This window comes from Fringilla coelebs, assembly GCF_963513975.1.
Source record: "Fringilla coelebs genome assembly, chromosome: 2".
Classification (NCBI taxonomy): Eukaryota; Metazoa; Chordata; class Aves; order Passeriformes; family Fringillidae; genus Fringilla; species Fringilla coelebs.
Genome location: NC_140029.1, coordinates 48,591,170 through 48,616,479, shown reverse-complemented (window position 1 = coordinate 48,616,479; position 25,310 = coordinate 48,591,170).

The following is a 25,310-nucleotide window of genomic DNA, read 5'->3' as shown; positions in this document are numbered from 1 at the left end:
CTGCTGAAGGACCCCTGGTCAGAGGTAACAACTGAAAATCACATAAATGCATAACAATTGGCTTTACTGGCTGGAATGAATGAAAATGATTAAAACCATTTCTGCCCAAACTCCTCTTGACAGTTATATCAAATTCACCATGGAATACACTTTCTAACTTGTCTTACTGGAACAAAAATGTTCATTTCAAAGAAATAAGCACTTCTGATTTTAGAAAGAATATATAAAGTAGCCATTTATTCCTCTAAATGCCTAGACTTTTGAACAGGTGATTCTGTATTGGACCAGAAATCATTTGTCTGTAATAGTCATCTAAGTGCCAAAGTACAATGCAATGCTCAACAAATACCAAAACTTTCAAAATGCTGACTACAGAGCTACTGAAAACTTGCTACTGAAGATGCAGAGTAATCCTACTCTTCTGGAGATGTAGACTAAAGATAGATGTAGACTAAAGACAGAACCACTCTCCCATCTTACGAGACAAGCTATTTTCCTCAGGTCCTAGCTGAGGAATTTTGCTAGGTTGATAAGCATCGTGGATACCTGTGCGTAAAGAACATTTTCCTTCTCCAGTATGATCACACCAGCACTTACTGTAATGGAGATACAAGTAATAAATTAAAAAGCCATTTTTCTCAAGAGAAATACGTTGATATTTTGGGTTTCAGAAGCAAGTCTAGAAAGTGGCATGTTCCAGTGCAAACAGGTGTAAAATTTAGAAGCGCGTAACAATATTTTTTTTTAAATATATTTTAAGCCATTATTCCTTTTGAAGAAGAAGTCAGGGCAGAAGTAGATGGCGGATCTTGGTCATCACACATTCCCACAGGGAAATTTCATCTGCTGAAGACAAACATGGGTGTTCAAGGAAAGATGCTGTATATCCCATTTCCTGGGAATGAACAGAACAATGGATTCAGGGTAATTATTGATATTTCAATTTGAATAGGCATTTCCATCAGTTGTGTTTTATAAGAATATCATACCAATTAATCCTAATGCTTGACTGAGTGAAAACTAGTTTCTGTAAGTACAATATTATAGAATGTGCACTTTTGAAAGAGACAATATCAAGATTTTCTCTCAATAGTTAACGGCAGCTACTGTTAAATCACTTTGGAGTTGCTAAGTTTTCATGAGAAAATGCAAGTCCATACATTGTGGGCTCCTGCAATTTGCTCCTGCAAAATGAGGGGAGACCCCATTTTGGCCTTCCAGTACTTAAAAGGCAATTTGTAAAAATTAGGTAAAGTTGCTGAAACAGCAACTTTTTACATGGGCAGATAGTAATGGGACAAGGAGAAATGGTTTTAAACTAAACAAGAAGAATTTTAGATTAGATGCGAGGAAGAAATTTATTAATTGGAGGGTAATGAGGCACTGGAACATGTTGCCTAGAAAAATTCTGGATTTTCCGTTCTTGAGAGTGTTCAAGGATTGGTTGGCTGGAGTACTGAGCAGCCTGATCTAGTGGGTGGCATGCCTGCTCATAGCAGGGGGGAATTGGAACAAGATGATCTTTAAGATCCCTTGCAATCCAAGCCTTTCTATGATTCAGAGATTCTACTGATTATTTCTACCAGTAACAAGAAATTACTGCATGGTCTAAAAGGCAGTGTCTGTGTCAAGAGTTAACATTTCATACTCTGTTATCTGTGGATAGGTCTCACTTTTCTCAGTTCCACATGGCAGAGCCCTTCACATTGCTTAGTCTCTAACTCAGCCAGCATATGTGCAAAGGTTCAATATTAAGCACTCCTTGAGATGCATTTAGACCCTCAGCCAATTAAAAATAGTATACAACTCATATGTCAAGTCAAGCAGGGGTTGAAGTGCTTTGCCAAGCTGGGATCTAGGTATCTGGAGTGAAAAAAGTTGTATTCAGAAAGTTCTTCGAGAGGGAAGAAATAACATAACAGTTTTTTTCACATACGATACAACTGCTAGACTTGGCTTCCTGCAGATTTTCCTGTACCTCTTCTTTACCAAAACTAATCCTTACTTCCTTCCCACTTTTCCCCATCACCCATTTTACTTTCTCAAACTTTCTGTTTCCCTGTTTGCAGCCTCTGTTCTCAGAGCCTTGCACCCACATTCCTCTGACACATGCACCGCAGCTCTTCCCCCTGAGCCAGAGGAACTCAGCACAGTGCTGGGATGGTTGGGTGATGGCTGAGTAGACTGGCCAAAATGCATCCTGGCACAGATCTTGTCCCTTTATAGTTACCCATTAACAAGGGTAAGAATGGGTTACCCATTGACATGGGTAAGCCGTTAACATGCCACTGTTGTTCTTAACTGTCTGTCACTAAATCAATAGGCAGCATAGCAGCAGTAGAAGATAAAAAACTTAGCAGGACTGGAAGGCTACTAGGATTAAGACTAAGACTTAGGATGCTGTATTTACTTAAAGGCGCCAGACTAAAAAAATTGCTTAAAGAAACTATTTATTTCTTAGTTACTTCTACAAAAATTAAAATTTTTTTACTTTTTTGGTCATGACAGTACCAAGCTGGAGTAAAACATGACAGTGGACAAAGATAAATACTGTCCCACTGAAAACTGGAAAAGTTGCCTAGGACACTTATTAAGACGAGCTCACCCTGATTATCCATAGGACTCCTGACACCACTCAGTTTTACTACAGTAAAATTAATCACTGAAATTAATCACTGACACATGCCTACTACATCCGTAGCTGCATCAATCTTGATTGTTTCCTCCTCACTCAGTATTATGTGAGGACTCTCACAGTCTGTTGTATCACTACTTGCATGGACTGTGGATTAGTTCTCATTAAAAAAAAAAAGGTGAAAAGCATACTTCAAATGTACTTTTAAATATAGATAAACAATCAATTGTTAATAAAATAAATTATTAAACTTAAACAATTTCAATATCCATCATAAGGGGATAGCATATCTTCAGGATTTACTCGAAAGGTAGTTTAAAACTGTGATAGATGTAAGAGGCAAGGATTACTATGAAAAAAGTCTATGTAAATACTTGCTAAGGCTAAATCTTCGATGCATATCCAGAAAGTGGTGTGCAAGTCCAAAATTGCTATCCTGATTGATTTCGTATATTACATTTTATAACCACCTGTAAAAGATACTTTGCTGAGATCAAAACAAAAGAAAAGGAAATTAAAATGCATATGTTTACTGTTTAGTTTGCAGTACAGGCTATAACAAAATAATCAAGAAGTGCAGTTGGTGTTGTACTCTGGGGCTAGCACTCCCATCTGTGCGGCAGCTGAATTGCCAAGGGACTTGGTTGGTCTGGTACTGAGGTAGCAGGTGTCCCACAGTAGGAATGTTTGCGTCACCAGAAAGGTGGACAAGTGAGCTTTCTTCATCTGTCTTTTCCCCAGGTCTAACAAATTAATTTTAAAGCCTGAGGAATAAAACTCCATCTTTCATTTTCACCAGTTAACACCAAGCAAGACGGTTGCTCTCGCTGTGTATAGCTGCACTGACACTGAAGGTCCAACAGCAGGCCTTCTTCCCTACAGGTTTTGTTCTTTCCTCCACTTTGGTGCTTTTGGCTCCTCTTTTTCAGCTCAAGTTCCATTAATCCATTTTCTTTTCCTGGCTCACCCCCAAAATACACATTATCTAGTTTTTTTCTTGAACAATATTGAATGTGTCTTGTCAAGCTCCACTGCAAATTTGTCCTTTCCTCTTTGAAGCCTTCCTAGAGACCTTGCTCTACCTTAACTGTATCCCCTACCCAGGGTTCCATGTGAGTTTCCATCAGGTTTAATTTCTATCTCAAATCTCCCCATTTTCCTGTCATTACTTTCATTTCTGCTAGAATTTTGCTCTGCTTCCAAGAAACCATAGGCAACAAAAGTCATGACCTTCATTCCTCACCTTGGCATGTATTTCCATTTTCCTCCTTCTTTTACAGAGATTGCACTCTTTTCTGTCATAGACATTGATGTTTCTCTTTCGCTCTCTCCTCCAAATTCCATCCTCATGCTCCTGTTCTGTTCCAGCTCTTCACATCCTTTGTTCCCACAGACAGCCTCTCTATTACTCCTTACCTTCACACCCTGTTTTGACTTTCCCCTCATGGTACAATATGCTTTAGATGCTTTAGTCTTAGAAGATGCCGCCTTTGACCTTTCCTTGCTCTCCAAGTGCAGCTGTAACTCCCTGCTCTATTTCATTGTAAATTCACCAAGTAACTTGTTTACAATGAGAATAGGTAGTTCTTCTCCTCCCTTTTCAACCCATACTCTCCAACACAGCCTTTTCCCCCCTGCCCTGTGTGGAGACTGTTCTTGCCAGGCACTCTCAAACCCTCTTCCTGGCCATTCTTGTTCACTCTCTTTGGCATGTCTGCTATCTTTTACCCAGCTACCTGGCCTTTTCTTTATATAAGATTACTGCACCCTTCTCGTGATATTGTCTTCTACCAGTCTTCCTTTTCCTTCATGCTTTTTTCACATTCTGTATAAATCCACATCAAATTTCTTCCCCACACAGGAAGGGACTTATGAAATGGCTCTTCTTCCTTTAGATTTACATTATTCATATAAGAAAATGAATTGCAGGTGTTCAAACACACACCTTCTTTAACTTAGAGCACATTTTCCAAATCACAAGAAACTCTGCTTGATGGACTTCTGCTTGTTTGTGGACCCCTAGCTTCTTTGCAAGTTAAAAAGACTAAGCAAGGTCCTTAATTATTTTCTAACAAATATTTCCTAATAACCCTTTTCAGGATCACATTTTCATCTTCATTCAGCTGAAGTATATTAAAAAAATAAATAAATAACACATATGTGGTAGACCCAATCCAGACATTGCCTAGGTTTTCTAAGACTTTTAGCAATGCCTTTTCAAGAAGAATCTGTCTGCGTCCTCTCATTCAGTTATTCTCTTTGTACACACAAATACTCACACACATATCAAGTCCTTCATCACCTTCTATCTAGCTTACTGTAATGCTATTTTCTCCACCATTAATAAACACTGTTGTTGCTATAGGATTGCTGTAGTGAAGACCATCTGCCAGCTCAGTGCTTTTGTAATATTGTCTTCCCTTCTCCTCTTGTCTCTTTTCTTGCTTGACACAGTAGATGTAATAGTAACCTGTGAACAATCTTCACCCTTTCCATATTTTGCTTTTTTCAATTTTCTATTGATTATAGGCCGCACAGCCAGTATTGGGACTTGTCCTTTTGTTCCATTTTCAAATGAGCTTTTTTTCCCTCTAAGCTGCCCTTCATGGTTGCCTTAACATCTGCAAATACAACTTTTCCTTTACTAATTTTCCATTCCAGATTTCATCTCTTCTCTGTGAAAAAAAAAAAAAAAACAAACTTGAGAACATATTTTAGCACTTCATTACTATAAATACCATGCTGTTGTTAAAAATAAGCATTAAGCTGGCAGGCATAGCTGTATTCCTGCATCTGTGTCCATCTACCTGTAAGTAGACACAGTTTCCTGTTTTATGGTAAAATTTTATGCTTTTAGGGCAGGGCCCAGCTTTCTCCTGTGTGTTTGCACATTGCTTAATACAGTGATGTCCTGGTTCATGACTCCTACGTGGACAAGTAAATAATAATGATAATATCTCCACTCTTCTTTCTACAGAGCTCACCCACTGAGCTGACGGCCTAAATGAAACCCAGGGTGATTAATAATGCATTCTTTTACTGACTCTTACACGTTATTATTCTTGTCACCTGTCAGGATCCACTTTGAGGGAAATCTGTTGTTTTCTGATGAAAAAGGGAGCGAAAAAAAAGGCAATTTCTTTTGCCCATTTCTTTTGAAAAGAAACTAAAAATGGGCAACTCATAGCAACAGTCATGGAAGAATTAACCCCCTCTCCTGGAAAGCAGACCCATAAATTGCCAGAGTTTTGAGGGATTGTCACAATAATCCCCAAATATTATGTTATAAATACAACTTTCAGCCTTATTCCAGTACTAATTAGGGCTTATTATTTGCCTGCTGAAAACTAGACTAAAAGACCAACACCCCATTTCACATAGGCTGCTGAACCATAAGTAGAAATTAATGAATTTTGGTTCCTACCAACCTGTGCCAGATTTGAAGCAATGACCTAGAGGTGAGAAATTCGACACCTCATTATCATTCCACTGAGTGAAACAGTTCTTGAATCACAGGATGAAAAGATGGAGGGAAAACCAGGCCTTCCTGGTGTGAGTTAAAGGTCTGCATGAACTTTGAATTTCAAAGCTTTTACTCAGTCATTAATTTAGTTCAACTTAAGTAGACATTAAAGTCTTTAAAATAGATGACTGAAAATTTCAATAACCAAAATAAAAAGATGTAAAAACAATTTTAAAAAGAAGGGGAGAGGAGTTGCTACCTCTTGTTCCTGTGCACCCATCCCCCTTCCATTTTCCTTTGTCACAACAAGCCCAATGAGGGAGATCAGATTAAATATGATTGCCTACCACTCTGCCTAGCTGACAGCTCACCTATGGTGCTTTCAAAAATAAATGTTGAGGCTGGGTTTGTACAAGCTTCAAATGTGTATTTGACCTTTTAATGTTTTATTTGGTTTTGTCAATTTTTCCTTTAATACTTTAAGGTTTCTTAGCAGAGGAAAACTGCCAGCATAGTTAACTATACAAATGGACCAATTTGCATATGGATGCTTTTGAGGTCCTCAGCCTGAGATCCTCTTTAGCAGTGAACTGATAGAAAGTTACTGATGGATTGCAATGAAAAAATGCACATTTCAGCTGTTAATAAATGGGTCTTAGAAAAAAAAAGCTAACAGATTGCCAACTGGTACCACAGAAATGACAGCTAAAGAATAAACATAATGCAATCTAATTCACTCTCATAAACTTTGGACCTTTTGTTATAATTCTTTATATAAAACTCTCAATTTTTTTTCTTGACCGTTAATACTGATAATTATATCTGTATTTCTTAAGAATATTATGAGTTGCCATTTCTGCATAGTAGCAGATTGAATTTATTCACCTTACGGATATATTATTATCACAGATAATAACTGCAGCATGATAATTATCATTAATTATTCATTTGGATTAAGAGGCAAATAGGCTTGCATTCAAGGGTCTTCCAGAGCAGTGTTCATTGTTCCAGGGCCCTGTGTGCCAGTGTGACTAATTCATACTCCTTTCAGTGCTACTGTTGACATCTGACCGGTCCCATATGTATTTATTTCAAAATATTATAAAAGGAATAAGTGCATCATTTCAGGACATGACCACTAAAGTAGACATATGGTTCTTTTCTGCCCTCTGAGTGAGAATGCGCAATTTTCTATTAGAGGAGATGCTCGCAGAGTATCATTTCAATAGATCTGAATGTCTGCCCTATCTTTGCCTTCCTGTGCCATCCTACTTAAGCTTATATAAGCCAATATATTTACATAATAGCTTTTAGCACAAATAATAACATGTGAAGCTGTACAATTTGCTGTTCACCGAATGTAGTATTTAGTCAAACTGATTTTAATCCATTCTGAAGCTGAACTAGGTTTAATGTACAAAGGTCTTCTAGTGCAAGGTTAGAAAAATACAAGGGAGGAAAAAAATTAGTAAGAAGGGGGGTATGGCTGATGAAAAAGGGACAATAAATAATATAAATGCTAATTCCTTTTCGTGGCTTTCACCCACTACTTATTAGCAAACGTCTCTCTCTCTCTCTCTCTCATTCCCTCTCTAATCTTTGCTTCATATCTAAAAAAATGTCTTGAAGGTAGTAACACGATCATCTGAGGACCAACATGACAGCTCCAATATTCACAGAGTGATAAATGTCAGTCTGGCTTTTATAGCTCTGAGGCTGCACTTATATATGCCCTCTGTGACTTACCATCTTTGCCTCCACAGATGATTCCTTTTTATTGTTAATATGTCAGCATGGCTCCAGTGCTATTCAATATGAATTGCTCTGTAATAGTCTGGAACCCTCCTTCTCTAACCAGTTTTAGTTTTGTTCCACAGTTTCCAGGCTTAATTTTAAGGTCAGGTCCCTAGTGTTCTGCAACAAAAGCAGCAGATTCCATGTGGAGCAGTATGTGCTTTATCAGATGCAAGCACAGGACAAGGAAAGAAGATGCAGAGACAGCAAAAGGAAACAGTAAAATTTCATCAATGCTGATGAAATATATTATGAGCATGTCAGGTAAAGACTGCAAATTTCAACAGGAAAAAAGAAACCATCAGGGAAGGTTTTTGTCCTAGGAGCAATCCCCTTTTGCACTCACATGCATCACCAATATATTGTTGGCAGGGAGATGTATGTGAGATGGAGAAATAAAAGGTACTTGCATCAAAAGTGGCAACAGATTAAATATGCTTGCAGTTTTACCCTTCAAAATATGCACCAAGAAATCAATTAGAAATTAGAAAGAAAGAGAGAGGACAGCAGAGGTTCCCAGCCTGCCTCTGTTAGCTCACCTGCATAGAGACACATCCACTATAAAAGTGACAGCAAGCGAAGTCTTAACTTCTTCAAATTAAGACTTCACTCTTAAGTGAAGTTAACCTCTCTAAGTTCAGCCAGAACTTATAGCAGGGAAGAGAGGAAGAACTGCATGTCTAGAGGGGTGTAGTACAAGTTGGGGCCACAGGGTGAGTTGTCTGCAGAAAAAGATATTTTTTCCATTTGTGTTTTGGAAACCTCTAAAGACCAGCAACTAGGGTGGAGTTGTCCCAATGTTTCATGAGTCTTGTCACTGCAGATGAATTCTCTTCCAGCTACCAAGAGGTCAAATGGCAGTAGTACATCAGGGCATAACTGATATGCTGAACTGGCAGAAAAAAAAAGTGTTTTACTAATGAAGGGAATAGGAACTTGGTATCTGCATTTAGCTAAGTTCTGGTATCAAAGATTATTTTTCCAAACACCTGTTCATTCACAGAGTAGAGAATAATAGGGAAAATTTTATTAATTGTTGACAACTTTTTGGGAAGACAGGGATAAGATTGGACAACAAAAGTGGCACAAAATGATTTTGAATTAATTCTAAACTGCAATATTAAACAGCAATGCACAACAACACCACTTGGGTAAAAATTGTTCTGCTGATCTCTACAGAAATCTTCCAGAAGATGTCAATAGCATCTGTCCAAAGTATAGTTCCTTTCAGTATAACTTATGGAGGTTGATTTTGAATCCCAGCTAATGCCAGAGGGAAAAGAATGTTTTTCCTGAAGCCTCTTGTTATTCTGTACAGAACTTTTAAGCCATAATAGTATGAACTTGGAAGAAGTGTAATTTTACTTCATTAAGTAACTTCGTTCTTATAAATAAAGCAGCAGCAGTTTTTAGCATTCAAGTTTGTCAAGAATACACAGATGGGTGTGAAAATCTCAGTCTCTTTCTCGTGTATTTTTTGTTTATAGTTCATTGTTACCAAAATAGCTAAGTCCCCATAGTTCTATCCTACAGTGACCCAAATTTGTGTATCTTTCCTTCAGAGGGGTCTATGAAGTCAGAATGGTGACATTACAAATAAATGAGTTTTCAAATGCTCATCATAGTTGAAGGCTGTCTTTACTGCAGAGGATTTTAAATTTTTTGCCATTATTTATTCAATTTTTAATCCCTTTTGAAAAGCAAGAAAAGATAATTGTCCCTTTTACACTGGCTTCCTCATCAGCAACTTCCAGAAAACAAAATATTTTGTGTTTTAAGGAAAAAAAATTCCTCCTAATTACTAAAACCCAGATAATTTCATTCCTTAAAAAAATGAATAGCTAAACTGAAGTTCTTAATGGAAGCAGTTCATTTTCTTAATTAGCAAGTTCTAGAATAAGTTTTATAAAATCAATTATTTTTTCATCTGTTAGAATGTCAGAGCATTTTACTCTGGGTTTCTGAGAAGTCTGGTAGTACTACTATGTAACCCTCCTCAAAACAGGAGTGATTTTATTTCAAAGGTTGGCATAAATGTCATAATTACATACAGTATTTGTATGAGAAAACAAAGTAGATCAAAGAGGGTGACAGAGAAGAGACAAACAGCCACAGCAACAAAGATTTCATGCTTCGAAAAGGAACCAAAATAAACTATATTTGATCTCTGTTAACACTGTTATAATTTCACCACAAATAATCTCTGGCTGTTGTGTATTACTTCTAATCCTCCTCAGGTACTGGGCTGTCTGTAAAAGCCACTTCTGTCTGATGCTGTCATCGTTCTGTTCTGCTGCTGCAGCACCGAATGTGTCGCAGGCAAATGCACTCCTGATCTCTCTGAGGATAATTTTAGTCATATCTAAGTTGGCAGGACATGAGTGAACTAGAACAAATGAATAACAAACTGGGAATGACTGGACATAATTGAATATGGAATTTTCCACATCAGCAAACAAAGAACAAAAATGTAGCCAAAAGCTGACTAGATCCAAAGTTACAAATACTGACATTTTGAGAAGTCAACTGCACAGGATTGCATCATAATGCTATTATATTTTTTCTCCTTATTTTCTGATCAACCCCATTAGAAGAGACTTCTTGACTGTTAGGTTGGGTTGGGGTTTTTCCAATTTATTTATGGAAAGATATTTTTACAGGCTAACCCAGTTAAGCTTGACAGCTTGTTTACAATAGGACCCAGAAGACACATTACTCTATGCACAACAATATAAATATACATTTGAGATGCACACTTATGCTCATAATGTTTGTTAAACTTCTGAAGTGCACAGCGATCATCTATCCAGAATGATCTAACTCTATTTAAATATTATGGAGGTATTTATTATTTATTTAAATATTATGGAGGATTGTTTAGCTTGATAGGACGAGAATGACACATTACCATAATTAGCATTTAGTGGTTTAGAAAAATTGCATAAAATAGTTACTTTCCTAAAAGTTAATAACAGTCTGATAGAAGAGGTTTAAACTTCATCACAAAGTCAGAGCAGTGTTTTATCTCAGTCTGCATATTTTCAATTTGGACATCTAGACTAACTCAAATGAAATTAGGCTAGGTAATTGGCCTTTTCCTTACCTGAACCTATATCTACCTTATAGATTAGTGTGAACAAATAGGAATAGATTTAGAGATCAAAACAATTCTTGCTGAGAACCTGAAATTCCCTTCATATTCACCATGGGAAAGGGGCTTGCCTTGGTCCTGGGATATACAATACAAGAGGTACTCTGGGTTTCTTCCCTCTGGAAGAATACCCCATGGCTGCTTTGAGATATGGATCTAACCACTTGGAAATCACTCCAAAAGAGCTCCCCCGAGTGTGGCAAAAGAAACCAGACTGACAGAAACCAGGACTCAGCATAATTAATGACATCTTTTGGTAAAATTATACTCCCAAATCCAAAAAGAGTCAATAGAGACAAATAGAAGCTCAGACAGTCTGCCCTCCATCTGGAAGCTCAGGAGAGATCTGAAAGCAGTATTTTGTATTTTCTTATGCCAAATCAAGGTGTCCTTTAAAAAAATTAAAACTAGAGATATTTATTAATATTTTCATTTAAATTCCTTTATTTAAAGACTGCAGTGTGTTTTCACAGGTGAATTATTAATTTGCTTCCCCATTCAGGTTATTAACACTGTGAAGTCCTAAGACACTCAGTAGCAGCTGCAAAATGCATTGCTCCTCAGGCCTGTTTGCTACTGCCTTAGAATACAGCAGTAGAGAAAATATCTCAAAGTTTGTTCTGTAATTAAAAAAGGATTGTCCATTGCCAGAACACAGAGCTATGCTGGAAGTTCATTTTTCTCCATCTGTGCAGCATGAAACTTTAATTGTGAAACAGCTTTAAAAAGTCCTGTGGCATAACCTGAAAGGAAATGAGCTAAAGTGTGGGATGGAGAGCATTTACACATAACTTTAGAATCTTCCCCTAGCCTCCAAGAGTGATGGCTGTATTAGAGAAGATAGGTTAGAAAAAGCTGTTAGTCCATCCTTCTCATATTTCCTAATCAAACTTCAGTTCCCACTTCTTTTCAGAAGGACACTCCTCTTTCCTTACTATTTGATAGTGCTTCTGCTTTTTTTTTTTTTTTTTTTTTTGCTAATTAGTTCCCTTTATCCTCAGGAATGGCTGATGTTTAATATAATGAAACAGAAAAATTCCAAGGGATTTGTTTTGGGGGTCAACAGCTCAGTGCACAACTACTCCACCTGTTTTATCACGGTTTGCAGTCCTCTCTTTTGTGTTTACTTTCTCCCAATATTTATGGATTTAATGCATCCTGGCAAAAATATATCAAAGAATAGACTTGCATGCTACTTACCTTAATATTCATGGAAGAGGAGTTTGAGGGTAGCACAGCTTTGAAATTCAGAGCTTTACATACTTGTTCTGTCAGGGAAAAAATATTGTGTTGAATCACAATGAATTCAGGGTTCAATTAAAAAACCACCCAGCGCTCAGGTGCATAACCGGCCGGCTTGGTGTGTACGGGGAGCATCCCCAGGTGCTCCTGAGCTGCACACCTCTGTGGAGGCACTCCAGAGGTCTCCCACATCTCCTCAAGCTCCTGGAGCTCTGTACACACACACACTTGTCAGCACCCACAACCCATGGCAGGGTGGCTTGTGCCATGTTGAGACTCTCCCTACTTTGGGACGGAGAGCTGGGTTGGAGTTCCGTATTGCCCCAGCCCAGCTGCCTTCTGTCCTAAAATGGTGCCTATTCACAGGGCACTCAGCTGCTGCTGCAAAGCACTGAGCTGTGTAGGAGGCACGAACTGCGAGCCACCTGATTTTCACAGGATACTGCACACGATTTTTCTAGCCACAAGTTTAATGTCTCTAAACAATCAGCACCCAAAAGATCCCTGGTTATCTTGTGTTACGAGAACATTCTTAGTGATGAGTTCATAGTGTTCAAAAGTTCATTAGAAAATTCACTGAATAATTAAGGAAATAGTGATCTCTTTGTGGCTATTTCATGAGCAGAAAGAAAGGTTAAATTCATGGGATAAATTATTCATTGTGAGTTATTCACTCAGCTTTAATAGTTTGTAATTCTGTAAAGAGCTTTGCTTAAGAAATGCACTATATAAATCAATCAATAGCCCTAATAATATGCAAGAAGGATTTTCCCTTTTGTGATCTGCTTTTCAATAAATTGTACCCCCTTGACACTTCAACTACCATCATATGACCGTTCTTCTCGGCTCCACTGCCTCAGCCTGTCTATCACTGCCCACAGCTGTGACGTTCAGACACCCAGCCTCCTTCCCCCTCATGCCAGCTTAACTCATTCCTCTTAAGAGTCTGTCAGTGTTTCCATGTACTTTTAGCATCCCCTTTACACATTTATTTTGTTAAGAACTCAAGCAAACACAGTTGCAGGTACACTCCCACCTCGGTGTTTTGCTGCGACACTGCTAATTGCATCACCAATGTCTTGTAAACTGAACATGGTGGCACAGGCCTCATGCTCTAAAATCAGCTGCCTTCTCTGCAGCCATCTGGTAGAGATGTTGAAACAACCTGCATCTAAAGCCCCTCCAAATTCTTGCAGTGCTTGAGGGATGGATGGTTGGAGGAGATACAACTAGGTTTGAGTAAAGCTGCAGCAACACACGCTTCAGGGGATGGCATCTGCTTGAGGAGGTGCCTGGGCGATCTGCTGGCTTGTGCTGCCCACGCTGGAGTATTTGCTGTCACAGCCTGAGTCACCCTAAGTAGTATCCATTCAGTCAGGATGAAAGGGAGTGTGAATATGTATGCACACACCAAATCACAGCACAGCCATACCCTTAGGCACAAACAGTTTTACTGCTCTGGGCAGCCTATTTGCTTCTCTCCTCTGCTCCAGCCCTTGCTAATTCACAGGAGCCTGACACTACAGCACCTGAAATGAATGTCAAAACTCCCATTAACTGGCGTGGGCAGAAGTCCAGCCCTTCTGACTTTCTATCAGTGTTCAATCCCTGTCAGATACAGATCCTTTATATGTTTCATCTCCTTTTTCCTCCCAGTGTGAGCCTCACAGGATCTTTCAGATGCCTCCTTTGTGGCAGCCGGTCCATTCCTTTTTCCTTACAGAGGTCATTCCGAGTCAGCAGGACTGAGAAATGCACAGCCTCTGAGGCTGAGGTGTTTGCTGATGGAAAAATGGCTGGAAAGCAAAGTTAACAATAATTTTGCGTTCCATTGCCAACTATTCTCATTATCCTTTTGGTATAATTGGTGCAACTTGACACTCTATGTCATCCTAAATATGGCTGCATGGGAATGTTTTTCCTCTCCTGGTGAGGAAACTCAATAGTGAGGCACAGGAGCAGGCTGCCCAAAGAAGCTGTGGATGTCCCACCCCAAGGCCAGGTTTGTTGTGAGCCACTTGGTCTCACTGGTGGCAGAGAGAGGGGAACTGGATGACCTTTAATGTCCCATCCAACCCAAGTCTTTCTATGTTTATATGATTAATAGTCATATGTTAATATACTTCTGTTTTCCCAGTTAATTATTTTTCTCTTTACCTGCCTAAAGTAAAATTTAATTTTTATGACTGGAATTAAACCACTAATTCTTCAATAAAACCCCTCAAAAATATGAATACTGACATACTTTATATTTTTTTGTATAATTTGATATATTGAATCCAATAGATTGGATTAGTTGTACTGAAAACATAAAATATTTATTGATTATTGAAATATTTATTTGATTATTGGAAACCCAAAGAATTCCTCTTGGGACACACTTCAACCCTCATATTACTGATTCCAAACATACTCAGAAAACGCAAAGACAATTGAGGCATGTGTAGGTAACTAATTCTCTGTGTCTCTATTTCAGTTTGAATTCATTTTCCTTTACTGTGTATATGTGACCTGAACCAAGTAACTCAGAGGACCTTTAACAGTTTCCTACAGTCACAAATCTCCTGCACAATTTAATGTATCTTGGTTTTTTGAAGCCTGCTGACTACTTATCATTTTTTGTAGACTAGGAATCTCAAAATTATTTTCAGTGGCTTATACTTTCATTCTCTGAACACCCAGGTCCATTTGAAACTTGTCAGTTCAACATTTAGGAGGACAGAGTAGCATCCCTTCATACTGCACAATGTTCAAGCTCTAAATAAAACACAGATGATGGACTCCCAGATTGTTGGAAGTGTGATGAAGTAGCATGGAAGAAGTAAGGAGTTAGAGTCACCTCCTGACCTATGGGGAAACAAGACAATTTAAAGGAAATGGTGAGATAATTAATACTGTTTATCCCATATAATAAATGGGGAAAAGTGAGGTTACAGATCATACTACTGAAGACTATACCATAAGGTGTCTCCACCAGAGGGACAGACAGATTGCATGTGAATAAGTAACATTCACCGTGTTTCCCTTTGAAGTTCTTCAGTTGTGATGCCATTCTTTGTCTATAAAACTTGCATGTTAATATTAGCACTGTCTATTGTTTATTTGATTATTTCTTTAAGGTAGATCCTTGTGTTCAGTCCTCTCACAAAGAAATAAATAAAACTACCCATTTTCGTTCTGTCTCAGCAGCCTATGAAACAGGCAGGTAGAAAAGGGAATGGGTCCTTTCTAAAGTACATACAGAAAGATTAGTCAGGGAGGTAGATGTATTGCTAGTGAGGGAACAAATCTGACCCCAGAGAGTCTGAGTTTAACCTTTTAAGCATTCCTCCTACTGATATTTGTGAACACTACCATGAAGAGTGGTTCACTGCATATTTGTACCATTCCTGTATTATATATAGTTTTAATACCCCACGAAATAGGAGTGCTGAACCATGTCTCGTATTTTATTGTGCTACTAAACCATTATGAATTAAGTATGACAGATGCCCTCCTTTCAAAATACAGAAGTTTTTTTCCCAGCTCAGTTACAGAGCATTTCCATTAAAAGCTCAAGACCCCGTCTCTAACCCTGGCAATACCTTCTCCACATGATTAATTATTTTACACATTCTGTAGTCCATTAGGGAGGTGTCTGATGGCCTCAGGACATGAATATCTGGCCTTTATATGCATTCTTTTGCCAAACTCTTTTTCTTCTTTATCCTTTTGTAGTGAGATAGAAAACAGCATATTACTTTGGTTTTTCATTGCCATGTTTGTTTCATCTATTTATAATTAATATTTTTCATAAAAGGCATTAACTTGCACTTTCAATAATCTTTTCCTGTAAAGATTCAAATAACTTACCCAAAGATAAATCTTACCAAATATCAGGTAGTTCCAGAAATATATGTAAGATCAATGAAGTCTGTAGAAATATGTGTATCTCTTATTAGAAGACTGGATCAAATATTAGTTTTGTAATGATAGCGTAAACTAGGAAAAAAGGTGTAGATATTGAGATCAATAGCAGCATAATGGAGAAGAGCACTGTGCTCCCACTTTGTGCTGCTGATGTTCAATGGTGCGTTGTCTTCAATTTGGGTAGTTCTTGTGGGAAAAAAAAGAATGTATCTGAACTTGGAATGTTGTGGTAATAGTAAACTCTGCCCCGCCAAAATACTTTCTTACCTTCCTGCATTTCAGATACAAAACGGTATTCTCTTAGTTAAGGGAAGCACGGGGAGAATTCTAAGACATTTCTTGTACTGTTCCATATGCTGCCACGTACCAAAATGGAGAAAACAAGTACAATCCTGGCTGCACTGGAAAACCCTGCCAGAACTCCCTGCATTTTCAAAACAATCCAGATTCCACCCAAGACACTGGCTTGAAGACAGGAATGTCACAGAATCTTGCTTAACTGGTTTTCACACATTAGGAGACCATACCTTTCATTTCTCCAGCATCCTGGAAGTCAGACCACTGTTTAAATCAGAAATCAGTTGGGCTCTTTGATGATACCAGAGAACACTAAAATATATCTTATATATTGATTTATGAGAGATTTGATTTTATGATTTTGGCATGGGGTTTTACCATCTGTTGTAAAGCATCTCATTCATCTAAATAATCGCAATAGACAGTGGATATAGAAAATATATATTGAAAGTTTCTATGTTGATATTGACCTAATCACCCTCTCTGCCACCAAAAAAAAAAAATTTACCTGAAGGCTTTGGATAAAGATTTATTTTGTGACCTTTATATCAAATTATATTTGTCAGATGTCATGGGTATCAAACTTCACAACTCAGGATATTTTCATTTTCAGTGGCATTAGTAAGAGCTGAGGCAAATACACCATGTAAGATGACTGAATATGAAAATGTTGTTCTTTCCCCACATGAAGCTATGGAGACTCTACACCTCATTTTGGGCACCCATCTAGGCGCCTAAATTCAGGTGGAATAACCACAGCTTTCCAACCACATTACTTATTTTCTTAACATTAAGTTCTATGGTTTGATTTGACTAAATTTCTTTTTGCAGGAGAGATGAAGAACCCGCCCACTGGAAAAAAAATTGTAGGCCATGTTTAAAACTCCCTGCATAAACTCTTCTCAGTCTTGCCCCTCCAAAACACTTCCAATGAAATTTTTGTGCTGTAGTGCTTTGAGAGCACATCTGACCAAAAATGAAAAAATAATAACACCAACACCAAATCAAATTCAGTCTCACATCTTCATCCTCTGACATTCTAAATTGCTCTCTATGGTCAGATTCTTAATGTTTTGACTAGTTTGTTTTCAAAGGGAGATTTACCTAATTCTAAGCATCTATTAAGTAAACCTCAATATCTGAGTGAGTCACATTGCTTAGCAGAGAGGTGACAAGAAGTACATACGTTTAGACTGAGGTTCATCTGCCTTGTTCCTGAGATCTACATTAGGATGAAGTAAATCATAATCTCTAAGTGACATTGTCTCTTCACTGATCGCTCTGGGAGTTTAGCAGCTACTTTAAATGTAAATTTAATAGTCATCTACATTTGGTCAGTTACAACACACAAGCAGGCTATTCTTTTCTGAATTACGGATACATCTACCAAATAAATCCATTTTGGGATTTACTTGTATCGTAACTTGAGTTTTCTGGGTTTATATCTACTAGAGCAAATAGGAAATGAAAAAAAATTGCTCCAAAGGCAATTCTGATGTTCAATACACCAAACAGGAATTAAAAGGTAAAGCACTGACTTTCCTTATGGAAATAAAGTTCTTTAATAATGACATGTGGCCCATCACATTTTTCCTCTAAATGATGTGCAATTTTACTATAATATTTTAGATTTCTTAATAGAACATAAAATTAAAACTTCTGCCTTAAATATCAAAGAAAGTAGAAATAACTCATTATATCTCTATTCAGAAATCTTATGGTGGATATCTAATGTAGGACAGACGCACCACACCCTCAATATGCTGAGTCCTCTCCACGAGATACAGGGGACAAGTTGCCATTCAGATGTGTGAAACAGAACCAGCTGCCCATGGCTGTATCTACAGTTCCTGTCCCAGAGCATGCTCTGGAGTTGGACCCTGCCGCTGTCTCTGGATTGCTCGTGGCAGGACAGGCAGCATGGCAACCTTCCCCAGCCTCTCCTTGTGCCTCGCCAGTCATGCAGACAGGGGCTCTCAGTATCAGAGCCATTCCCTGAAAACATTGGTGGTTGAGGCTGTTGGCGCAAATTGGGGAGGATTTGAAGCTCCCATGGCAGGGTTGTAGAGAGAGGTAATGACCACAGGCCATTCTGCTTACTCTCACAATTCTCCTCTCTAATTTTCTTTTTGGAGAAGATTCTCTTTTCTTCCTACTCTACATCCTTTCTTGCCTTCTCTTCCACTCTTTATTGCTTCCCTCTCCATCACATTGCATCAATGCCACAGAAAGCTTCTGAATTTCATGCAAATCAGGACACAGAATTTGCACTTAGCTGAGTAAAAGCAGCGGATGCAATTCAAGTGTCTTTCTTGCTTAGGTAAGTTGTTGATCCCCAGATACAGTGTGCTCTGGGAAGACAAACGTCATGCCAGCTTGTTAAAAAAAAAAAAAACCAACAAAAAAAAAACCAAAAAAAAACCCCAAAACACACAAAATTAAAAAAAAAAAAAACCCAAAAATTTTTAAAAAAACAACTTAAAAGCGAAAAGACTTTCCTTTTTCCTGAAGGCCATGTTTTTACAGTCTGTAGTCACGACTGGATGCAGCACAGGCTGTGTACACCACACCTCTGAAAACTGAGCCCCAGTACAGTTTTAGTTTCCATTCTGGAGCCAGTTAAGAAGCTGAATGCGTTCCTGACTAGCTCAGAGACACTCCTGTGCCTTTATTATAGCATTTGGTATGACGTCTGGAACTGTTAATTAATACATTTTAAAGATGTATTAAGTCTTATTTATAGCAGATGTGACATTGCAAATGGCCTTCCATCCCACCCCAGCATCCCTTCATTCTCTGAACACCTGAAAATTAATTTTCATTTTAAAAAGATTTTCACTTTAATTTGAGTTTTTGTATATCTGCTCAGTATTGTTTCTTTTTCCTTTCTTTTTCCATCACAGACAGGTATGTAAGTGATTAGTTTTTACAAATTTCAGAGGGATTTTTTTTAAGATCATAGACCCATAGGGAAAATGTAGCTTTAAAATGTATCACAGATTTACACTGAAAGATGCTCCATAAAAGAATGACACTACAAGTTACATCAAACAAGCAAACATTTGTTATGGGGACAGTAAAATTTACTTTTCACAAAAGGAGTCTACAGTAATAATGCATTCAATTCTATTTCCCAGAATGCTTCTTAAGTATGTTAATAAAGTCTTTATTGTGTCTGCTTATAAAAGTCGCCACCATTTCCCATTAGAAAGTCTCTGTTTATTCATCAAACATTTACTGACAGTGACTGCTGGGAGCAGGCTCAGATTTCCACTCCATTACACGTTTGTGGCATAAAACACATTAATTATAGATATATTACAATATTCAACTCATTGAGGAAAAATTAGATGATCAAGGCTCATTTTCCTTGACAATAAGCAAGTTAATGAAAATACTAATTACCTGATGATGAAGTGGAGCCTTCAGGATTGAACGCTTAGCATCTGTAGAAGAGCCCTGTGAATCTAGCACAGAATATTAAAGCCAGCAGCACTGGAAGTCTAAAGGGTGGTTCATGAGGTCATCATGTGCCCTTTAATCACAGGACAGAGAGAAGCTAGTTCATAATATAAACTTTTATATGTGGCTTTGAAGGATGTCATGAAAAGCCACATAAGCATAGCGTTCATTTTAAACTATTTATTTTAGTGAACTGGTGGGTTTTGAATTAGTAGATACATTGTCTAGCTCAACTTTTTTAAAGGAATTGTGGAACCTAGCAATGATGAATTTCAGTATACAGAGGTATGTGAACGTTGGAATGGAAAAGAATAAGATGCAGCCATAGGCCTTCATTTTCTCTGGTTTCAGTAAAAATGTCGTAATCAAAGTTAATGGCATATGAAATTAAACCCTTTCAAATTCAGGAAATTTCTTGTTACTTATTTATCTTTATTACAACCACTTCTGATTTTGTGCTTTCTTCTTACCATTTCCACATTAGACTGTGAATTGGAATCACTAAACTGATGATGTCAACCTTTGGTTTCTTTCCAATATCAATTTTACTTCTCGTCTGCTTTTCAAATTTTACCAATATAACTGGGAATTCTTGGGGGTAGGAGGTTTCCTTCAACTCTGAACTGTTTACACTGTCTGTTAAAGACAGAAGTATCATTTATTCAGTTTAGCTCATTTTTTCCTCTGTTATTGTGTTTGACAACTGTTTGGCAGTTATAGATTGCTAAATAGGATTTTCCTGAGCTGGCAAATAGCTAAAAATAACAAAATATTACCAAAATATTGTTTCTTTCCTGAAGATAGCAATATTCATGTTTAATTAACAAATTGCTTTCTTAAGTTTTCTGCAAGCACCAGCATTGTATCACCTGATAAAATGGTATTATTAGCTTCTAACTGCCCTAAAACCCTGTTATAAGTCATGGATGAAAATATCTTCAATGTGATTCATTCTAATGGCACCTGTTATTGTAATACATTGTTTTTCTTATGAAAACATAAAGCTTTGTAAATCTCACAACCTCCTTCCTAGGAGCAGGGTACCAGGCTGATCATAGAGTCACAGAATGGCCTGGGTGGGAAGAACCTGAAAGATCATCTAGTTCCAACTGTACCACAGTGTGCAGGGACACCTCCCACTAGATCAAGTTGCCCAGGGGCCCATCCAACCTGGCCTTGAACACTTCTAGGGACAAGACACCCACAGCTTCTCTGGGCAACCCATTCCTGAGCCTCACCTCCCTCACAATAAAGAATTTCTTTCAAATATCCGATTTAAACTTACCTGCTTTTAGTTTGAAACCACTTCCTCTTGACCTGTCACTACATGCTTTTATTAAAAAGTCCCTCTCCATCTTTCCTGCTGGTTCCCTTCAGGTACTGGAAGGCCACAATTAGGTCTCCCTGAAACCTTTTCCAGACTGAAAAAAATGAATTTGTTCCAGTACTCTAATTAACTTGGTGGCCATATTGGTAAAGGGCTCTCTACTGCAGAGAAAGGTTTCATGGAAATACCAGGCAGGTCTTGAGTTCACTTTTGGTCTTTAAGCACCTTACTTATAGGTATGAAAAATGCAGGTTTTGTCCTTGCTGTAGGCTATTACTCCTGCTTTATAAATAGATGTTGTCTGTAGCACCATTAAAGTTAAAGCAGCCATCCAATATCACTTCCTATTTAACAGGAAAATCTCTATGTAACAATAGTCCAACATCTTTCCAAAGCATTTCAAACGGTCAGTTCTGAAATATTTTTGAATAAACTTCTTTAAAAAGGTTCCATCCCTCCAGTTCCATAAAATACATTTTTGTTTGACTTTCTGAGAATTCACTGGCAATAGACTTTACTAAAATTATTCTTGGTAAAACACAACAAAACAAGTCTATTAACCAGTATCAAAGGCCTGTGTGGCATACTTCTGTGAAATGGGAAGTGGGGGAGAGTGCCAGTGTAAGAACTTAGACTGAAAAGATTGCAACTGTATTTCCTACAACAACAATATCCCAGAGGTATACCAGTTTATTTTATACCAGTTTTTTTGACACTTCATGGTTTTACAGTTCTGCAGGTTGATAAGGAACATCTACAATGGCTGCCTTGCTTCAGAAAAAACATCCTCCTACTTTGCCTCTGACAGTTGTGAGGAGGGACTGCTCAGGAGGAAAGCAAGGATGCACTTCCATGAGCTTCCACACTCAGCTTTCAGAAGTGTACAGGGTGAATGCTGTTCATCATCTGACACCTCCCCACAGAGTTTATAATTTGTTTCCTACAACTTATACATGCAATGAAAACAGAAAATAAGTCTGTCATCTAACCTATTTTTGCAGTCTAAAATGTATGAGCCATACACTATTCCAAATAGTTTAATAGCAAATTTTAAGGAGGTTGATAACACAAACAAAATATAAGATTAGCACTGCAGTAATAACTTCTAGCAATCTTGCTGCCTATGCAGTCCACAGGAAGAAAGATGTGCCTAAAAGCCTGCATATGTACAGCAGGCCACCAAGTCAGGTCACTAAATGAGAAATGCCGTGGAGCAGGAGGTAATCTTATTTTTTACCTTAAGTACACATGTTCAGACTAGAAGGGATTTACACATCTCTTTGGCATTCATGATCCTGAAGCCAGCTCTGAATATAGGTTCTTAGAGTTTTTATCCTGAAGAAAACAGGAGAAATGTTGACTCTTTTATAGTATAGAAGGTAATCCTCATTTGGGTAACAGGATATGAGAATTTCAGGCCTCTTCTATGAGCTTTAAATCCATAATCAAATTCATTTTTTCATAGCATGACATGGAACTACCTGTTGCATACTTTGGATAGGGCTTGAGGTGCCTGTGGATTCAAAGTCAGTTGTACTCATGTTGTAGGACAGAGGAAACCAAATCTGCATTTAGCTTTATCCACATTTCCAGACAAAGCCAACTAGATCTAAACTGACCTTGGGGCCTGTTTCATCAAGGTCTAAGTGGTCACTCTGACAGAGATGCCTGAATCAAAGCAAGATACCTCTCAGTTATTTGAGAGCACAGAAAGAATTTTGAAACTACCCAGGTCACTCCTGCCATATCCTCCTTCTGCTTTGCCCTGTTCTCTGTTTTCACATCCTTCCACCACAGATTAAAGAGCAGCTCTTCAACACCTCTGTGCTTTGACAGCAGCACAAAGTGGAATTGCAAGTAGCCAAGCATCCAGTCCCTTATCCTTTTTACTCAGGATCATGCTTACATGCACTATTGCTCTTCTACATTCTTTCACATTTATTTCCTTTTTCTATTGCTTTCAACTCCTTATAAATATTGCTGTAGCTTTAATCATGTCTTATTGTTTCACAGAGGAACACACCTCCTGAGAAGATGTAGTGAGAAAAAAACCTTTTTGTGTGAACTATTGAACAGCAATTTTTGATACAGAGAATACAGTACATTTTACACATGTACATGCTCTGGGTTTGTAATACAGAAACCCTTCATATCAGTCCAATAACCCAAATCTTCAGTCTGGTGTTCCCAAGGATAACAGTTCCTCAGTAGTCATAGGAACAATATCTAGAGTGTCATCTCTTTACAAAGATTCATCCTCAGTGTGCTCATGTGGATCTACTTAAGCAATGTAAGATCACCAGCAGAACTGAACAGAAAAAAATGTATTTTTTGAAACTGTATTAAATACTTTCAAAAGAAATTTTGCTAAGCATTTCTCACTAGTTTCACAGACTTTATAAAGTTGAACATATTTTACTTGGTTCTGCAATCAGAATTCTCATTTATAGCAGCAAAAATTTTAGTAATTCTCTGTCCCTGTGGTGAATTTTAGTAATTCACTCTGCGAAGCCAGGGTGACATGATATTTTTTTTCCTCCATTTAACAAGCAAAAAGTTTAATCCAAATTGAAAAACAGCATCCAAAATTTTGGGCAAAGCTGAAAACTGACAAATTTTTTGGTGTGTATGTTAACTATAGTAGCACAGATTTTAAGGAGTTTGTCACAGGGGTGCCATGCCATGATACATGATTACATTTTGACTAAGTAATAAGCAAAAAAGATAGCTCCAAGCAACATGAAGACTGGCAACCACCCATTATCAATGTGCAATTCCATCTTCTGAATAAGCAGAACTATTCTGAACTCTTTTTTAGCCATGATTCAACACCAGCCACCATTACAGTTTGTGGTTTCAGTAAACACCGGCTTAGTGCAAAACTCAGCCTTTGCAATGTAAGCGTGAAACCCAGTCCACCTTTCCAAGCCTTGTTTAATCTCACATTTCTCACTTTTTATCAGTCTCAGCTGACAGTTTTGAGACATACCAGTGAAGAGATTTAGTCAAGTGCCCTGGGCCATGACTTGCCTGTGGTAGTTCTTCATGGCTCTTGTTCAAAGTGGTCACAGGTTTCCTTGGCAAACCTCAACGAGGAGGAAATGCCACACCGTATGATCACCACCACATTCAGGACCTCAGAAATATTCTCTGATCTGGAAAATGTGGGCACAGATATACAATTTAAATTAAGACTCCCATGCTGAATATACACATCTGATCCCATTTGAAGCAACACAGATTCTTCCTTCTACTCTCAACTGGTAGCTCCGGAGGGAATAAGTCGTAGGGGGGGGGGTCTTATATAATATCTGGTAATCCTATGAAGTTTTCCTGCATATCTTATATTATTTCTGAAAGCACTAAAGACTTTTGTTTTAAAAACATTCCTAAATTTCTGACTGGTGTGTAAAATTAGACAAGAAGAATACCAGACATAATGTATAGTCCCTCCACAGCACATTGTGCATCTTTATCCAGAATTTAAGTTGTATTTAGGTGTTTACATGGGAGGATGGGATACCAGAATAATTTTTCTAAACTGCTAAGCAGCTTATGCACCTATTTTCCATTGAGATCAAGAGAACCTGGGCACCTAACACATTAAGTAGTTTTAAATATTTTATCTGCATCTCTCAATAATTAATATTTTTGGAAATCCTACCTCTTGCAGTAAAAATGTACTGGTATTAGCAGCTTAAGCCTATTCACATTTTCCAGGAAAAGACAAACTAATAGCAGAAATCATTCAGGTTTCTCCTTTTACACAGTAGCTTTGTGTCCTTACATGCTTTACTCCACCCCCCAAAAGTCTCAGTGAAAACCCATTTAGTTTTATAAGCTTCAACTGCCTGTATGAATTTCAATGATGAGTGGAAACAAATTCCAGTTGTTTTTTAAAAGACCTCTCAGCCATCAATGCTCTCATTCCTGGATGTTGTTGCATCATCCTTGGTATGCCTATCTTTCCTGTGAGCATTAATTATCATACTAGCAATTGCCCCTCTTTCAGACTTTTAGGAAAGGGCTT